Source organism: Macadamia integrifolia, chromosome 12 (assembly GCF_013358625.1).
Source record: "Macadamia integrifolia cultivar HAES 741 chromosome 12, SCU_Mint_v3, whole genome shotgun sequence".
NCBI classification, from domain to species: domain Eukaryota; kingdom Viridiplantae; phylum Streptophyta; class Magnoliopsida; order Proteales; family Proteaceae; genus Macadamia; species Macadamia integrifolia.
Window position 1 is genome coordinate 11,020,276 of NC_056568.1, and position 6,639 is coordinate 11,026,914.

A 6,639-nucleotide genomic window follows, 5' to 3' on the forward strand; every position below is an offset into this window, starting at 1 on the left:
CGTAAGAATAAGAGAAAATTTGGAGAGGGGGAGGTCACCCCACACATCATTCCTTTGCTCTTGGGTTGAGCATTCCCTCTCTCCTCCATGGAGTATCTATATCCTTTTTTTTTTTTTTCTTTTTAATAATCTTTCCCACTTATTTCTCTCACCTATCTACCTTGCTGGGGTGATATCTCCAAATTTATTCAATGACCTTGGGGGGAATGGGGAAAGCATGATTTTGGAATCACCACCTAAGAAGGCTTAGAACGCTATTGTTGAGCCCAATACTAGTTAGGGAACCGAGCTCAGATTTGACTACATATTTGGTTTTTCTAGAAGTATGGGTTTGTGTCAGGTTACGAGTTTGGGAAGGTATTAGGTACCTACCTTGCCTGGAAATTTTGGTCTTTCTATTAGATGCTTGGAATTTGAAAATTCCTCTCAAGAATATCAATATGATTCCAACATACATGCTATATTTATTTGAATAAAATCCTAATGAATTGAATAGGCATGGATCACATGAAATAATGAAATTTATCATTGACATGTATATTCTCATATATAATAATACCAAAAGTGTCACAAAAATGATAAGGAAGGATAATCAACTTGATGTAGCAGAGGTCTCAGAGGAGTTCCTAGATCGTTTGGACGGATATAAGACTACACGGTCAGGCTGAAGATACTAATTGAACCTCCCAGAATTTTCAGCATTTTGCAATACTATTGGAACATATTTTGATTCGGCTAGCATCATGGGAGCCGTAACCCCAATTCAGAAATGGCAGACAGCTAGAGGAGAAAACGGCATAGTTCATTTAGACAACTAGCTTGCACAAGATTTTTCCAATTCATCTGTTTAGGTCTTCAACGGAGCCCGTGAAGTTTGGTCATAGAATTTAGGGTTTTCCCTTTTTTTTTTTTTTTATAGTTTTACATTAGTGGCTTATTTTCTAACATTTTTTCCCATCCTTAGAAGTGACCTAACTATGTAAGGTCACTTTGGCTCATTTGTAAGATACTTCAGTTTTTAGTCAAAAAGCAGCCGTTTTGCTCTTCTTGTTACACCCATGCCCTGACTCTGTCTAATTTGAACTGTTGTGATAGGTCTTGGACTGGAGATCAGAAGCACGGCTGGGTTTCGGCACATGGCCGCCCATTGCCCAAGGGGGAGAGATGACCCCAAGTGTTCGTGCATCGCATGCCAGTCTAACTAGAGGGGATTTGTACCTTTCAATCTCAGATGGTAAGTGACCCGACTCCTCAAATATGAATCCTGGAACGTACTGGAGTTGTCGAAAGACTCTGAGCATAGCTGAGGGTAACCACCCGTGCAAGATCAGCTATTGGACAGCAAGCAGTCAAGACAGCTTGATAGCAAGCTATCTTGACCACCAGAAATAAGCCAACGGATCCACTGGGCCTGAATCCAATGGGCTATTTTTGGTGAGCCTAACAGGCTACTGTCAAGGTGTCGGTGCTCGTGGGTCCCGCCACTCACGTTGTAAACAGTCTCAGATGATCCCAAATCATCCCTCACATTTTCCTCATGATGTGAAAACGTTTTAGACCTAAGTGGTCGAGTTCTCAGACTCCTGATCAGTCTGATTAGGGTCCAACCAAACAGACCCTAACGTCCAAAAAAAATTAACACTTAAGTAAGAAATGAGGAATGAAAATGAGGAATTCATTCCTCATTTCTCTTGTGTCTGACGTAAAGGAGGAGAGAAATTAGAGAGAAAGGAAGAAGAATTACCTCGGTGCCAACTGTCGCCTAGTTATCGGAATCGTTGCCAGAAGTAAGTACACTCCCTTTCACCACTCTCTCTCTTCATTTTTACCTAGAAAAAGCTAGGTTTGGATGGAATCTTAGTGTGCAAACCGTGTGGAGGTCGTGGAATGTGTATTCTACCCTCCCGGTGTTGTTGTCGAGCTCGAACCTTGCCCGGTGAGCTCCGGTAACAAGTATTACCAAATAACCAACTAGGGTCTCGATCATTCGATTGATGTATATCCTAAATGGCTAGGTGGAATCGGGATTTTATTAGCTTAAAATGATGCTAGGACCATTCCCTATAAACTCCATGGAACAAATCCCGATGATCGGGCCTGAACTGAAAAGCCCTAAAATGGCTGAACACTCCTATAACACCACCGGAAACAAGCCACCGAAAACACTGGACCTACCTCTGGTGACATATTTTTGATGAACCTCAGAGCCTTAGGAGCTCTCTGTCAGTTCCACCAAAAACATGATTGATATTTCCTGTGGCAGTTCCCTATTTCTGGTGGGTGTTTCTGGTGATATTATTGTCACTGATGGATTTTGTCTGTACCCTTTGGGGGTGACCCATGAGGGTACCTCCCGATGTTCCCGACACATATTGATGTTCAGTTCCCTTTGTGTCTAGGATAGTGACACACAGGAACCCCGAAGTCAAAATTGAGTTGATCGACCGATGGCCGTACTTGAACCCTAACACACTCAAACATAAACCAGGTGAGGGATGGATTATGTTTATTTTTGGAATGTTTATTATTATTAAATTACTCATATGCTTAGAATTACATGTTTAATTGTAATTGCTCAAATACAATGATGATATGTCATATGTTACATTTGTCATTTTACAATTTTGATATGAATTGTTATGGAATTGTATGACAGGATCCGATGTGGCCGAGGTGGTACTGGTACTGTGATCGTCGTGTATTTGGTTGTGTGTGTGAGATGGAATCCGGCATGGCTGAGGTGGTACCAGGGCTATGATTGCCATATATATGTTGCATTCATGCATTGATTATGTGTATTAGAGTTAGTTGTAGTTGCAGGTTACACTTTGTGGCGAAGGTCTCGTTGGTACCGTGTACCTTGGCACTGCATTTGAAAATGGATACACTTGATGGCTAACGATTGGTACTGTTGTTGCATAGTCCATACTCAACTGTGATATGCATAATAGATTAGGTAAACGGTCTTGGCTTTCACTTTGTGGCTGATGTGTTACCGGTATCATGTACCTGGGACTGTATTTGGAGATGGATTATACTTTATGGCCGAGGTCGCACCGGTATCGTGTAATTCATACTAACTGTATCATTATGAAAGCATGTAGTATATATGTGGTCAGGTATCACTCCCTATGCTACGAACCCTTGCCAATAGGGATTGAGATGTTGGACAACCCATTGTGGTATGTTCGATGTGCTTTTCCAGAATGCCACACCCGTGGTACGATGTGATTATTACCAGAGGTGGGAACCTGTCCGGCGTGGCCGATGTGTTATCGGTGCCGTGACTGCTAGGAGGAGGTTATCAGGGGTTTGCTAGGTGACCCATGGATGCATACAGGGAGCGATAGGCATCTAGTCATGGCTAGGATTTGAATCCTTTCCTAGTCAATGGCGATTCCAAGAGGAAGGATATAGCCTAATGCGTCGTAGTAGTGTTTTACTAGACTTAGTTGTATTGTTAGGTGGATAATAAATAAACGAACTACATCACGAGCATCATGGACTATGTGTTTAATTTTCGCTATCATGCATCATGAATTATTATTACTATTGTCTTGCTTGGATGTGATTAACCCCACCCCTCATTGAGCGAGTTGGAAAGCTCACCCCATGTATGCACACTTTTAGATGATGATGTATGTACGATCGTGCCTGTGGCTAGTGACTCTCTTTCATCTGGACTTGAATACGGAGTGAGCGATTGGTGGATGTTGAACGTGGAGGAGCATGGCCAGGACTGTGCTTGTGACTTTTGTGCATATGCAGCACCATGAGGTGTTCGACATATTTTTGATTATATTGATACAGGTCTGCGAATATTATGTTTTAAACTTGATATATGTAAGTCTTGAAGGATTGTAAACAGAATAACTTGGTTATTAATATTATGTTTATCATTAGATAATTTCCCCTTTATTTCTGATGATTCTGCCATTATACTCTGATTCCGCTGCTTATGGTTAGTTTGTGATGTGAGATTATAAAATATTAAGGTACTCCTATCAGAGATCCTGATAGGTTTGTATGATAGGTACGTGTCTTACTCACACAATTGGTATTCCTAATGATAAGTTGGGTCTACTGAAAGTGAGGTGTGACAGCTATGGTATCAGAGCGTGAAGCTTTGCCTTAACTTACAATCTCGACCAAACCACAACTTAGGAAAATTAGGATTTAAATAAGAATCTCGAGGACAATAATAATAGAATTGCACAATTAGGAGACAAGCATAGGTGTTAAAGCCGTTTCGTTAAAATAAAGAACTTGAATACACAACTTACACTTTTTCATTAAAAAAAAAAATTTAAAATACTGAAAGCTGAAAATCCTAACTAGCCTAAGTTTAGGAATTTAAATAACTGAAGTAAATGAAAGTTCAACTAAACCTCAAACATCAAACTTAAATAAAACATGGAAAGGGAAATCCTAAAAGCTACAGTGGCAAAGATACCACTACTCCTACTGCTCTTGCTATTGCTGCTACTGCTATTGATTCTGTCCTTGGCCTTGAGCCTAGTTCACACCATGCGTTCCTGGAGGAGGCACCAGAATATCAAGATGGAAGGCCATCGACTATGTCTGTGCCTCTAGGGCGGCCACTCTATTGTCCATAAGACAATAGGTTATGTCTATGCTGTTGAGGCGGCCATCTATGCTCTTCATCAGTGATGTGGTGGTATCCAGGTGTGCCATAACGTCATTAAGACTATAAGGTCTCGCACCCCTAGTGCCTTGGGAAGTGGAGGCAACCCTGAAACCCATAGCCTAGGGATCAGGTGGTGGAACCCCACCAACCTCAGTAGCTTCTCCTCCTACACCACCAACACCTCCACCAACATCACCAGCACTGCCACCCTCTGCCTCCATAGGCTCCACACTTGCCTTTGGATCAGGTGTCACCTCCCTCATATTTAGGGTCATCTTTCTCAGAGAATCTTGGTTGAAGTCTATGACCTCTTCACCCAAGAGTGACTCTCCCTCCAAATCCACCCCAAAGTGACAAAAGATGTCAGCCATTATTCTTCCGTAGCATAGGTTCCCGACTTGACGTCCTTCCCCTCAAACTGAGTTACCATGGTCCCCATCAGGAGGTAAGGAAGATGTATTTGTGCCCCCATGTACATGCAATAAGTCACATAGGCATGCAGTGCAGATACTTCATCGTAGTGTCCACAAATGGGGAGAACGTTCAACTAGATTGCACGACAGATGACCTTTGGAGTAGCAAAATAGTTGATTAAACGGTTCCATCCCTTGGCCTCCTTAGTCAGTATGTCGTTTATCTCCTAAAAGGTATCGGGACTCTAAAAGTCATAAGTTAGAGTTTGAGGCGGGCAGTACACCAGGTCATTGACATTGTCGACCATTAGAATATTGGCCAACTATCTCACGTCAAATGAGATCTCCACCCCCTTCACATAGGAGGTGATTCGCATTTCTTTGGTACCTCGGTTCACGTATTGCAGGTTAGAGTAGAACAACCTGACCAGTGTTAGGTAGAAGTACTTATTGGGTTTCAATATACGATACCACCTGACAGCCTCAAAGCATTGATGGAGACGGAATGTACGGACATCTCTTGTCCTCACATAGACTCCCGGGTCCATGTTACGGTGCTTAAAGAGTTCCCAACAGTCTCGCTAAGCCATAAAGCGGAACAGGATTAGGTTGAACTGAGCGGTGGCATCTTGCTTCTCTTGCTCAATGGCACATCGGGTACATACACGGCATCTAGAAATCGTTGTAATATGATTCCTAAGGATTTAAGAATGAAAACCTAGTTCAATGGCTGAATGTAAAGCTCACAGAGAAGAAAATCACAAAACTAGGTTACAGAGAGGATAGGTTGAAAAACTCTCCTTGGTCATTTCCACACCTTTTCCACAAGTTAGAATAGGGTTTTGTACAATAAAACCCAAACCTGAGTCTATTTATTGTTGTTTTGGAGCCACCGAAAACACTGGACTTGCTTCCGATGCCTGTTTCCGGTGAAATAAAATGTCCCAGTTTGCTCTCTGTTTTACCCACCAAAAATTATTTTATTACCTTAAGGGGATGCCTCTTTGTGATACGTGTGTAATAGGATATAAATATGTGTGGACCCCACTTATGCATGCCTTAACCCTAATTTTTCCTATTGTATGTGTGGGATCCAATATGTATGCATGTGTTCCAATTGCATGTAACCTTGTATATGCATGTGAATTAATTAGATTCCTCTGTAGGAGTCATGTCACGTCAAAACACTCAATCTAGATCCCAATCAAGCCCATCACCTCCCACTTCCCCTACACGGAAGTAGGGTAGGCAATGCACCCCTCGGCTCCGTCGGTGCTCACAGCCCATAATGTGGCATCCATCATAGATAATATGATGCGGGGAGTTGAGGAAAGGCAAAATCAGTTTATAGCCAGGATCGATGATAAGATCCAAATGGCGATGGAAGCCTACAATGCACCACCCAGACCACCTACTCCATAGATTCCCCCTCCAATACCCGCTGGATCGGCTACCCTTCAGACATCTGGTAGGGCACAAGTGCATGGGCAAGGGCATCCAAATGTGCATGGGTAGGTGCAAGACCTAATGCCAGATCGAGCCCAGGCCCATGTAGAGGGCTAGACAGACTTGACGAAA